This window comes from Littorina saxatilis, linkage group LG8 (assembly GCF_037325665.1).
Source record: "Littorina saxatilis isolate snail1 linkage group LG8, US_GU_Lsax_2.0, whole genome shotgun sequence".
NCBI classification, from domain to species: domain Eukaryota; kingdom Metazoa; phylum Mollusca; class Gastropoda; order Littorinimorpha; family Littorinidae; genus Littorina; species Littorina saxatilis.
Genome location: NC_090252.1, coordinates 40436231 through 40450093, shown reverse-complemented (window position 1 = coordinate 40450093; position 13863 = coordinate 40436231). Strand labels below are relative to the sequence as shown.

Sequence of the window (13863 nt, the reverse complement as noted above, 5' to 3'; positions counted from 1 at the left end):
GGAGAGACAGAGAGAGAAAGAGACAGAGAGAGAGAGGGAGAGAGAGAAAGCGCGATACTGAGGGAGCACCCATTGCATGCAATACCTCGAGGGAGAGACAGAGAGAGAGAGGCAGAGAGAGAGAGAGGGAGAGAGACTATTGTTATAAACACTCAGATCTGAGGAACAACACATAGAGCACACGGGGGACAAGATGAGTCAGACTTTAATCAAATGAGTGTGTCCTGTTCATCACATGCGTGTGAGTTTTTCAGACACGTGTCATTCTGACATACGTCACACACACTTTTTCTGCAAAACGAAACTACTTTTGGAATCGCTGTTGAAAACTTGGATCAGATCGCGAGGGAAGACACTGTAGAATGCACACGTGTATCCCGAGTTCAACTCCTGGTGGCACCATACAGAGAGACATGCACTGACTGTTCGCGCCACACTCCCTGTAACTGTTGCTCGCCGCTAGGACCCATTTTGTTGTGGAATATTCGTTTACACTTTTGAGACCTTCAGTGCTGTTGAAGACGCTGTTCTTGTACATCACATGGTTACGGTTACCAAGCTGGTCACTCACCTGCCTGCATGCTGCAAGAGATGGACCGAAAGAAAAACAATCAAATTTATTCTTTCAAGAGATTGGTGTTTATATAAACACTTTTTTTTCAATTGATGCCTCAGGGAGATTTTATTTTGTAAGTGACTTACCCTATTCCATTTACCCATAACACAGATTATACAGTATGTGTACGCCTATAAGTGTACCCTATGCATATATCAAGGCTATATATGCTGCCACTGTGCCAGTATATTCCAAAGTGTGACCATCGTTCCCATCCACCCACCTACCCCCCCCCCCCCCCTATCCCCTCCCCCCTCCGCCCCCACCCACCGGAGGAGGTTTTACTGTATAGAAAATTTGATAACACACAATAGTGTATTTTTGTGGTTTTTTTTACATTTAGTCAAGTTTTGACTAAATGTTTTAACATAGAGGGGGGAATCGAGACGAGGGTCGTGGTGTATGTGTGTGTGTGTGTGGTGTGTGTGTGTGCGTGTGTGTGTGTGTGTGTGTGTGTTTGTGTGTCTGTGTGTGTGTGTGTGTGTGTGTAGAGCGATTCAGAGTAAACTACTGGACCGATCTTTATGAAATTTTACATGAGAGTTCCTGGGAATGATATCCCCAGATAGGCCGGACTTTGGTATTGCATTTCAGCATGGAGGCTTGCAAATTAATTAATGACTTTGGTCATTAAAAATCTGAAAATTGTAATTAAAATTATTTTTTTATAAAACGATCCAAAATTACTTTTATTTTATTTTTCATCATGTTCTGATTCCAAAAACATATAAATATGTTATATTCGGATTAGAAACAAGCTCTGAAAATTGAAAAAAAATTAAATTATGATTAAAATTAAATTTCCGAAATCGTTTTAAAAACTATTTCATCTTATTCCTTGTCGGTTCCTGATTCCAAAAACATATAGATATGATATGTTTGGATTAAAAACACGCTCAGAAAGTTAAAACGAAGAGAGGTACAGTAAAGCGTGCTATGAAGCACAGCGCAACCGCTACCGCGCCAAACAGGCTCGTCACTTTCACTGCCTTTTGCAATAGCGGCGGACTACATTCAGTTTCATTCTGAGCGAGTTTTCGCGAGGAACAGGGTTGAGCTACGGTAGGGTCACTGCGCATGTCTGGTTTTTTTCTTCGCGGAAACGCTGTTGGGTTGTGTCCAGTCGCGTCCCTTGTAACAATATGGCGACAAGCGCGTTACGGATTTACTGTTGTGGAGAGTTGATGGACGACGATGATGAACAAGCAGTACTGTTTTATTGTTGATGTGAATGTAATGCCAAAACATCGAACTATCGATTCGAACGTCAATGAAGAAGTGAGCGTGAAAATCGAGCGCAAAACAGCCGGGTAAAAGTTCAGGGCGCTAAAGTACATTTGAGCCGAAATCGCACCCAAACTCCTGTTGACCTCATTTCTTCCCAAAATAAACATCACTGCTAAAATAAAATGCATTAAAACCAAGACAGTATCCAACCCAGTATCCTTAATTTTTGAAAGGCTAAGTGATTTACAACAAATGTCTTCTCACAATCCGTAACTTTGTAAAAAAATATTTGCAGAAGTTTCTCACCTCGCCTTGGCAGCCATCTTGGAACTGGAGAGACCCTACGCAGGAAGCAAGGTTGAAAGTTGGTTAACCGGTGACGTCACTCCAGTCGTACCGGACCGAGTTTTTGCGACCTCCGGTTCGACTCGAGTCACCTTAGTTGACGCTAAAACTCGCTCTCTGTGAGTTCCACAGCTTTACTAAATGTAGTAATTTCGCCTTACGCGACTTGTTTTTACTCAGACAGTGGTGCATTTTTTGCCGAGTTTAAGAGGCCCTAGAATGAATTAATACAATCTAGGCAAAAAAGTGGTGGAACATGTTTTTAGAAATACTACAGCCGCAAAAGGTCTACGTGTCTTATGATTATGACAAAACCAACACTTTTCTTTCATTAAAACCTGATCCTGGCAGATGTCATTTCTCAGCAAGTTTGGGGAAGGGCTCCTAATATGGACCACTTTTTGTTTCATGCTGATAACTAGCTTGTTTTCTTGCGAAGAAGTTTCATTTTGTGTTTGGTAGTCCTTCTCTCTTAGGTTAACCGTTAGGCCTAATAAGAGTGAAATAGCTTCGATAGACATTCAGCAAAAATTGAATACAGAAAAAAATCACAAATGGTCCATATTAGGAGCATGGGCGCCTAATATGGACCAGTGAAGCGGCCTTCACGAATCACTGTAAAAAGCACCCATATACTTCAAAATAACATGATACAACTTAGTGTGCAAGTCAGACTAATATAAAATATGCTTTAGATTTATCTGTTTCGGATTTTGATGAGAGCATTATTTGAAGCACACCAGGAAACTGAAGAAGCTTATCAAAAACAGAGTGAAAATAAGTGAAATTGTCAGTAAGTACTGGTGTCACATGACTGATGTGAACCAGTTGATTGGCTAATGGTGATGCGCTTAAATCTGTTAGAGTGCGCTAACTTTTCCACAGAGCGTATTCTTACGCCCTTTGCAAAAGCGAGACTGTACTCTCATCCTCAGAATTAATTAATGACATGTAGCTTATATTCTCCACTTTACCAAAAAATAACCATAAATGTCCTGCGGCTCATGAGCAGAAGTGGTTTTTTTCTGACATATCGCAGGCGCCTGTGCCACAGTGAATCCCACTGATCTAAAAATAGAAGCAGCTGTGTCTCTTCCACAATGGTCTTTTCTCGTTTTGACTTGCAAAGATTATTCACATATCGAAAACGTGTAGGGTTAAGAACGTTCTTACCATGTATAAAACTTATTACCAGCCTGCCTCATGCGTGCAGACGAGCAATTTTTGTTCTTAAAACGAGACTGCAGTGCAGTGGTTCGATTGCCCTAGCCGCCTAGCAGACGACATAAACCCCGCAGCAAATTAACATGTTGGGCAAATGTGAACAAACAAACGATGGGGACATAATACGTGTAGGGTTCACAACATTCTTACGGTTCATATATAGTACCAGTCTCCCCGATGAGTGAAGATACAACACGAGAAACACACCACATTTACTTTAAAAAATGTGCTAACCGTGGCCTTGGAGTCAATTCAAGGGGCAACATCAAATATGTCGAAGCTCGATGAAGGTTTCGAATCGCAAATAACTAAGAGTACAGTCCTTTCTCCGAGTTTAAATGAGGTCTCTCTGAAAGATCATCACTGGAATTTACCAACAGAAATTAAAACAAGAGTTTGCGTGTGACGAAAGCACGACACACTTGAGAGAGCCCACACAAAAGTAGATCTGACACAAACCTGACCACACAGTTACGCCTATCCAAATGCGCGTAGCAAAATGTGCGTTTTGAATCTTCTTTTATCTCTGGCGGTACTGACAATATCGTTATTAAAACAATCCCAGTGCACCAAGGGATTTATAGAGCAAATCTCGAAAATAATTATTGAACTCAGCGCAAATAATGAATTTTCTCGATTTGCTCTATAAATCCCTTAGTGCACTGGGATGTCTCAATAACTTAAATTATTAACTTCCTTAAAAAGAAGACTATTTGTTATATTTTTTTTAAATCTCGAGGGCTAGGTATAGGTTAGGCCTATTTCCAGCAAGCTTCTTAATGAATTAATGAAAATAGCCTTTAGCTTTTAATTTCTTCGATTTGTTGAAGGTGGTTGCTATTATTTTTTGTTTGCAGTAGAAACTCGGGGTCAAAACTGCTAAAATGTAACACATACGGTCTTAGCAATCATATATAGCAATTTGTGTGTGATAAAAGCTTTGGCTGTGGACAGAAACGGGTCCATTTTAGGCGGCAAATTTAGAGTGAACCCTGTCAAAAGTGAAAAAAAGAGAAAAAGCCTTACGGTTTTGAGGTTTGTTTTTCTGCAACTGTTTTGACATGTGCAAGTTATCCAGAGAGGGTGAATACAGCAAATGGAATTGTTTTCAGTGCTCTAGCGCCGTTAGTTTGTCAGAACAGGAGGTGGTCCCTATTAGGAGGCGGTCCATATTAGGAGCCTTTCCCCTAAGTTTGATGAAATTATTACATCAATGTAGCCTTACCACGAGCGAGAAAGAGAATGAGAGACAGATATTTACCTTCAACGCATGACAGAGAGCCTAGAGAGTAGTAGAGACCAGGGGTACACACGCACCACCCACTGAAGCACACACCATAGCCACCGGCACAGTCATCGATGTTGTCACATTCATTGTGCAACCAATCTGAAAAGATATTAGCGAGTTGTAGATTATGACGTCGCTCGTGAAACACTTAATGAGATACGATAATGATACAGGCACAGCCTGGCGGTGACCTAGTTACGATTGCTTTCCCTCTTTTCATATGACGAAGTCACTGAAACCAATTTTAACGTGTTCCTCACTCGGGAGACAAACAAAAGAAGAGACAGAACGTTTACGTGACGTCATTATTCGCGATAATGATGTTTTACACCAGGGATTTTCCTTTAAATAGGAGGATCAAGAAGGGAGGTCTTTGTTTTTTCAATCGGTGTCGTATCTCGATCATTCAACCACAGTCTGTCTTAAATGGTTTACAGAACGATTTAAATCTTCTCACGAAAAAAGCAGTTCTAACCGTATGGAACACACTTGGAATAGCCTTTAATAGCATTAAATGACACAGTTCGTTTTAATGGCTATTTAGCTGGCGTAAACCACACGCCAGATTTCGTGGTTTATTTTACCCCTGAGCCGTCGTAGACCCATGTGACACATTTTCCTTTTTTTCACAATTTCGTCGTCAGTTTGTGATTTCAATGCGACTCGCTGTATCTGCAATATCACGTTATATTTTACCTCTGAATCTAAAATGCAACAAACGACTGCGAGTCACACGAACTTATCGGCGGCGGTTGGCTTCAACGAAGCAAGCGCTATGCAAACAAATCGTCTGCTTGAGGAAACACGACCTTGCGTGATGTGCTTCCGGGCTCCCTTTTTTACAATTTTCAAAACTTCGAGTTGTACTGATCTTATTTTGATGAAAAAATAAATCTTTTTATGATTTAAGAATGTGTGTGTGTTACAAGCTGTCAATCTATTATTTAGATTTTAAAAGTTAGTCCTAGCGCCCGATTGTGGTACTAGACAATCCGGCTGGCCACGCAAAAATAAATTCTTTGAAAAATGCTCGCTCTTGACGGAGGGCATCAAGGATGTTCTCAATCGGTGAGTGTTTAAAGGCACAGTACGCCTCCCGTAAACCATCACTGATACTGTCAGGCTTTTACACACAGTACAAACACCCTTTCGTTTTTAAAGACTCACCGCTTGAGAACATCCTAGGTGCCCTACTTAAAAAACGAGCAATTTTTAAAGAATTAATTTTGCGGATTGTCTGATCAGACAATCGGACGGTGCGTTTTGGCGTTAGACCTAACTTTTAAAATCTAAATAATAAATTGACAGCTTGTTACACAAACATTCTTAAATCATAACAGAATTCTTTTTTTATCAAGACAAGATCAGAACAATTCGAAGTTTTGAAAGTTTGAAAAAAGAAAAGCCCGGAAGCAAGGTCACGCAAGGTCGTGGTTCTCATAGCAGACGACGGTTATGCCTATCGCCAGTTTCTCTGAACAGTCAAAAGCCATCGCTAGAGTTCGTGTGAATCGCAGCCGTTTGTTGCGTTTAGATGCAGAGGTACAAATAATTACGTGCTATTGCAGATAAGCTTACAGCGAGTTGCATTGAAATCACAAACTGGATCACACGGGTTCACGGTGGCTCAGCGGTAAGATAAACCACGCACAAATAAATTCTTTGAACATTGCTCGCTCTTTACGGAGGGCACCTTGGATGTTCTCAAGCGGGTGTTTGTACTGTGTGTAAAAGCCTGACAGTGTCTGTGATGGTTTACGGGAAGCTGACTGTGCCTTTAAATGGAAGGGTGTTTGTACTGTGTGTAAAAGCCTGACAGTGTCTGTGCACAGGCGGAAGGTATCGTACACTGGACTACTACTATCACAGAAAGACTACAAGGTACGTCACTCACCTTCGAGTCTTCTGTGTTCTTGGAGTCGCTTCCTGGGGAAAAATATTGTTCAAGACGGTTTGCCTCTTCCTACAGTCTGTGTAAGGTCAAATAAATACAGTTGAATGATTGTTTGAACTATTATGTGCCTTTAGTTTTCAGCTTCCGTCCGCTGCAGGTTGTTTTTAACCATCATTTGGACGAATCTTCGTTTGCGAGCCGCTAATCCACTTGGGGACAAATCATGTATCCGCACCGAATATGCATACCAGCGCTCATTGGTCTAAAACATATGTAAATATTGTGCAGCAAAGGGAAGCTACCCACGGGAATTTTCACTTTCGGAATTAGTGAAGAACCGTTTGCCACTCCATTCAAAATGAGGAAAACGTTATTTTTTTTTGGTAAGTACTGAACTGAACAAGAAACGAGCGAAAAACTAAACATGATTGTTTCGTTTTATAAAATTAGCTGAAAGTAAACATTATTTTTTTCAAAATCTTATGTAGATATAGTGTGTTGATGCATGTGGTCTTTTTTTTTTAATGTTACCGCTGTTACTGTTGTTAGTGTTATTCTTCTTCTTCTTCTTGTCGATCACTGTTAGTGTTATTCCAATATTCGAACGTACGTGTTTGGTTTTTTTGGTTTTTAAAATTATTTTTTTATTAGGGTGTGAAGGGTATTTGTGAAGGGTCGTTTGTGGTAATTCGGCCTTGGTACACTTTTAATGTTTCAGAAGCACCTTCTTTTTTTTTATTTTTTTATTATTCTTTTTTCTTCTTTTCTTTTTACAACACATTATACATTACATCACAGTTCACATCGCCACATACATACATAAAACACGCATACTAAAAGAATGATCTAGAAAAGAGAGAGAAATAGAGAGAGAGAGGGGGAAAGTTAAAGAGGCACTGTATAGGACTGTTTGACTACAACAACTACTAGACCCTTAAATAATATTGATTACTACAAGATTCAAGTTTACAACAGAATATATATCAAGATACTGTTAACGAATTAGGGAGGAGGAGTAGAGCCTAGTACAATTTTCATGAAACCAGGTTAGAATATGGTTGCCAGAGGCGGTCAAACTTATCTTCTGCTAATCCCCCTTTATACTTTTCCAATAAATATCTACTTTTCAAAAATTTCAAGAATATCGGAAGCATCGGTCTTTCAGAGTTCCATTTACATTTGTAAATATAAAATTTGGCCAATAAAATAATGAAATCTAAGGCTTTATCAGTGAACATATTTTCCTGAACTCCAAACAATACCAACGCTTCCGAAAACCGGAAATTAGTAACATGATAACAACTATTATTTAACAGTTCCTGTAGTTCCTGCCAAAACCTGTTAATATGCTGGCAATGCCACATCAAATGATTAATTCAGACCTGTTTACCCCCCCCCCCCCACATGAAAATCAGGAATGCAACTGTTACTTTTCCGTAATTTGAGGCATCTTTGAGTAATCTTTTTTATCAACCATAAACCAGCTCGAAAATGATTAAACGACACGTTAATTCGCGCACTACCATGCAAAACAAGTACAACATTGATAACCATGTTTAACAGTATTGTACTACACACACAGAAGCTCGATCACACACTGACACCACAAACACACAACACAAGACACCTGATACATATGCAAGTTAACAAAGACAAGTTTACTTTATCTAAAAAAAAAAACACTAAAAAATAACAGTATTCAGGGGCGGAGCAAGAGAGCTAGAGGGGGGGGGGGGGGGGTACAACCTGGGGTCCAGGGGTTGGGGGGTCTGGCTGAAGAATTTTAGCTATTTTATTAACAATTTGTGGCTTATCCTTGATTTTAAACATGATAAACTGGTGTCAGCAGCCACTCGTTATTTCTTTTAAAGTTAGTATTAAATAATGGCAATTTATCTTCATTGATATCTGCTTCCGACAAAAACAAAAATTTCACAGACAGAAAATGTTTGTTTTTTTTCCCCACAGACTGAATTTTTGTGTTTTTTGTTGCTTTTTTGACAGCAAGGGGGGGGGGGGGGGGGTGTCCGGAACCCCTGTATCATCCCCCCCCCCCCCCACCCCCGTACTTCGCCCTTGGACTATTTACAGTCAAGATGCATGTGAACAAAACCACCTTACATTCTGTCACATCAGACATCCTGCATTAATAGTCATAATTACTCGATCTCTTCAGAAGCTACCTTTAATTTTAGAGGACCGATTCGTTTATTTCCTTTAACCATTTTGTTGTAAGTTTTTTGATTCAAAGAACTGTGATCTTTGCTATATTGGAGAAATATTAATGGAGATCAGTTTTAGACTCAGAAAGACTTGAATTTCGGCAACAGCACAAGTCACTGAAGAGCGCGACCATAGACCTACATCTATGTCTCTGGCGTGACTGACCGTAGTGAGAGATCGGTTCGCAGGTCCGGGAGATTCTGTGGAAGTAGAGACCTAAATCAAATAAACTCGATGCGAAGCAGGCTCATGTTTTGCCAAACATAATTTCGTGGTTTTGTTTGTTTCCATGTTCATTTGTGTACTGCATTTTGTTAAAACTAATGCTGCGTCTAGCCTCGCTAACTCGGACTAGCTTTGTTGTTGCACTGATCTCAAGTCGATCACCAAAATGAATGTGGTTCGCCCTTCTTAAACTTCACCAGACACCGCCACTTGACTTAATAGTTTTGCCGATATTCCTGTACAACTTTCGCTTTTTTGGTTGGCATTTCGTCCCCACAGAGATCGGCCCAAAATTACCCTTCGGACCAATGTCGATCTCAAAACCGCGGAATCCGACAAATACCTTGCTGTACACATGCGCAGAAAAGGCTGTTTCGGTCAGCCTTGAAATCACAGTCCTGGTGACTACCACAATTTCGACTTCGAATTTTCACCCACGAAAAAGATTCTCTTGACCGCAATTTCCGGAATTTTTGGTAGATTTCCGTAATACCGGAATTTAGACCCCAAATCCGTAATAATTCCGGACAATCCGGGAGGGTAAACAGGTCTGTATAATAATTGTTTCTTCCTCATTGTTACATAACGAACAATTAGAACATAGATTCAACCATTTTTCTCAGAAATAAGTAGCGGTTTGTGGGCAAGGCCCTATAAATTAACCTCAGCTGGAACCATTTTAGCTGACAATCAACTGTTGTCTTATGACATAAGTAAAAGATCTTGTTCCAGCTGAGGTTATCAAAAATACCATTCCATTTTACCACACCAGCTGGGGCTGAGTCTGCCGCGGCCAAACACGATTGGACACTATGGTTTCCTTCAAATATTATTTTCCATGGTGTTTGCTTTAACAATTCATAGTTTGCCTCCTGTATTACATTTATCTTTTTCTGATATGTCTTAATTGATTTGACCATTCCTGCAAATTTCCAAAAATGAACCTTCAACGTAGGACATTTTATCTGAAAATCTACACAATTCAATAGACTGCCATTTTCATTCAGTAAATGACAGACTTGGAAAATACCCCTTTCTGTCCAATCTTTAAAGTATACAGTGTGTTTTCCAATTACAATATTTCTATTATAAAAGATACATTCTGCATTAAACTCACTTGCTTCAGTTGGTATACATTTTATGCTTAATTTCTTGAAATGTTTCAATACATCATGCCAAAAAGGATTGTGGATTGATTGCATTAAAGTGTTGGCAAACTCACCCCCTAGTTGCTGCTGTTTATCCAGCTCAGGATACAGACAGAAGCACCTTCTTAGCATTGTTTATTTTGATTTGAAAAAAGCTTTGCAGATCTCTCTCTCTCTCTTTCTCTTCCTTCATCACTCACTATCTCTCTCTCCTCCAACCTAGCTCTCTCTAAGTCTCACTGTTGCTTTCGGATACAGTCTTTAGCAAGAACAAACACAATATTTAAAGATTTAACGTTTTTGTTATTGATTCAGTCTCCAAAAAAATTATGCCCCCCAAGAGCTGCTTGGATAACGTTGGCCTCTGCGCTATCGTTGCCACTCTTCGTTGCACGAACGGAAGCGATGCAGACGATTTCAGTCGACCAATGAAAATAATCATCGAATATCCTGATTCGTCCAAATGATGGTTAAAAGCAACCTGCAGCGGACGGAAGCTGAAAACTAAAGGCTCATAATAGTTCAAACAATCATTCAACTGTATTTATTTGACCTTACACAGACTGTAGGAAGAGACAAACCGTCTTGAACAATATTTTTGATAGTGGTAGTCCAGTGGACGATACCTTCCGCCTGTGGTCTGTGATGGTTTACGGGAGGCTTACTGTGCCTTTAAACGAAAGGGTGTTTGTTATGTGTGTAAAAGCCTGACAGTATCTGTGATGGTTTACGGGAGGCTGACTGTGCCTTTAAACGAAAGGGTGTTTGTACTGTGTGTAAAAGCCTGACAGTACTAGGGACATCCAGATTCAACCTTGTCCGTCGTCAGTGGTGGCGATTTCCTCTCTATTTTTAACTTTGTGCCTCAATGCGCATGCGCTTGGTTTTTCCCGCCCACCACTGCTTGCCGCGAAGACCGGGGATCTCAGCGTGGTGAAAAAGGCGTGTTTGACGAACCTCAATCAGGAATCTTCGTGACGGTACTTTTAGTCCTTTTCAGAATGTTAAAAATATGTTTTATGTGCGCAGTGTTAAAGTTTAATATCTTTACGACGCTTCTGTGGACTGTGCATCTGTAAACTGTTCATTTTGGAGGCCTAGTGCATGAACACGGATACCCACACAAAACTCAGAACTTGAGTCGACGGGCGACATATCCTGCCAATTATCTCCCTTGATCTCTCTTGCACAAGACACTTGTTTCCACTAGGCCTATTTGTTTTAGAGTTGGGAGATTTTACAGGAATCAATCTAAAAATCGATTTTTTTTTTTCAATGTTGTCATGCTTGTGTACCCAGCATATTCAGATACATGTCTGGAATATTCCGATAAAAAAGACTCGTCATATATAACACAACTCGTCATCACTGTTTCGACAAACAGACGAACGCGCACGAAGAACTTCTCGTAGATCTGGACCGAAAGTGATGACCGTGACGGGATGTGACGTCACCACTTCAACAAACTCGCGAAGATCGGAACTCACGAACTTTTGACGAAGGTAAATCTGGATGTCTCTATTAATGAGGATACATTAGCAGGAGAATCTAAAATGATTGCCCCAGATATAGTCATCAGTTGTTGCTGGTTGTATCAACTACCTCCCAAATATCCTAGTTCAAGTTTTCAAGTACTTTATTTGCAATCAGAACCTCGTCCGAGCTCATAGTAACTTGACGAGACTGAAAATGACAGCAAGTGAACAACTCGGCAGCCGCGCATCCTGGAATAAGATGGCGTCGAAGACAACATTCACTGCATGACGTATTTAAAGTCTTCCTTTTCCCCCAAAAGCAAGGTAATGACGTTGTTTGGTGTCGGATTGCACGGTGACGGTGTTCCTCGGAGCCGCTCATTGCATAAGATTTCGGAGTTTAAATCTATTTCCACTACCGGAGATTAGCACACATGTATGGACACACCCGCGCACCCGCGTGCGCTCCCACTATTCAGTTCATTCAGAGAGAGAAAGCGTGAATTTTATGAGCATTTTGTCAAATGCTTTGATTGTATAACAAGCACTGATTCATGCGCCTGTGTACGCCCCGAAACTTTCCATACCACTGTGCCACAATCACTTGCGAGTAGCCTCCCTTTGAAACAAGCAGTGCGTGCTTGTGTCACGCTGCAATCATTCGTGTTGCAAGCTTCAAACATATTTGTCTGCATCACATAGGTTCCGGTGGTGTTTTGCGTCAAAAGCGGTAAGTTACAGTGGAATACAATCATGTAGGTGCTGATTGATGACGTGTTCTACACTAATAGTGTATGAAGGTGGACGATAAACTTCCGTTCCCCGCATGATGTGTGGGGACGCGAAATTTTGGCCGACATGAATGATGGATCGTCCCGGTCGCTTTACTTTAGCCCTCATGCCTCATGGGTGTCGTTTCATTTTCTTGACAGTAGCAGTTTATCAATTTGCAAATTAGGTTAGAGCTTGTAGATTCTGGGAATTTCTTTGCGCTCAAGCAGATCAATGCTGATAGCAGAGACATAGATAGAAGAAATGCGTAGCACTGTCTTCCCGCTTGCGTTATCTTCGCCTACGGCAGGGGCAAGTAATCCTCCCACTGGCGCCAAGCTCGCGTTATATTATTCGCCTACGGCAGGGGCAAGTAATCCTCCCACTGGCGCCAAGTGTTGTGTTTTTAAAGAGTTATAACTGTTTCATAGAAAATCATAGATAATAAAACATGCAAATTGTTAATTATTTGCACTCAATCTCAAGAGAAACAGAAAATCACAACAAGAAGATTATTGCATCATTTGGTGATTAGAAGATGAATCCTAAAGTAAGCAATTTCGCTCATTTCTCCTTAAAAACGTTTTTATCCACACGCCAGTGTAAGTGCGAGAACCACTTGAGTGAGACTTAAAAGCATCAAATTTAATTACAGCGCGTCAAAAATTATACAAACAGATTAATGTATACACCAGTAATGCATTTGCCAGTTAAGGGAAAGCAAAGTTGCGCACAAAAGAAAATATTAGCTCCCAAACATTGCCTCCATGCACAATGGACTTAGAAACAATGGCCGCAAGAACCGAAGGAACCGTTTTTGACTCACTTCGGGAACCCAATCCTCTCAAATGCGTTCGTGTGCACACTATTGAAGCTACAGAATAGGAATCAAGTTTACTTAGGCCCCCCCCAAAAAATAGGTGTGGTTACGGTAACATCCAAAGAAATATGACAGAAAAGCACTTCAAATCGGTGTCAAAGAGCAAGCAAACAACAACGTACGGGATGATGGCTAACAATCGCGCGAGGTCACGCTGACCGAGCGCCGCGGTAACCCAAGAGTTCACGCGAGCGGCCCTCGCTTCACATCTCTGTATGTATGTCTCTGCTGATAGTAAGGAAGTGGCACGGGACCCGGGAAGACCTTCAATATAGCCGGTACTTCAATATAGGCAATTCTCGGTTATATTGAATTTCCCTCCTTGTTCCTTCAGAAATTCAATACAACCGAACTTTTTTTCACTATACGTTCTTATTTCCGTGTCCACACATTGCGTTTGATGTGAGATATATATTCCCATTAATCTTTCACCAGTCCTGTTGGCTGTTGTTCTTCAAGCCTCCTTGCTTTTTTCTGCACACACACACACTCGCACACACCCCTCCCTTACACCCCTCCCTTACACCCCTCCCTTACACACACAAAC

The 13863-nt window shown here is 40.8% G+C and overlaps 2 long non-coding RNA genes across 2 annotated transcripts in view; both read left to right on the top strand.

Moving 5' to 3' along the window:
• The window catches only part of LOC138973551 (uncharacterized), a 495333-nt gene that overhangs the window by 411698 nt on the left and 69772 nt on the right, over window positions 1–13863 (top strand). The window lies entirely within an intron of this gene.
• The window catches only part of LOC138973549 (uncharacterized), a 41102-nt gene continuing 39525 nt past the window's right edge, over window positions 12287–13863 (top strand). Inside the window, exon 1 of the long non-coding RNA XR_011458061.1 lies at window positions 12287–12395. This is a non-coding gene — a long non-coding RNA (uncharacterized lncRNA). The remainder of the gene's footprint in view (window positions 12396–13863) is intronic.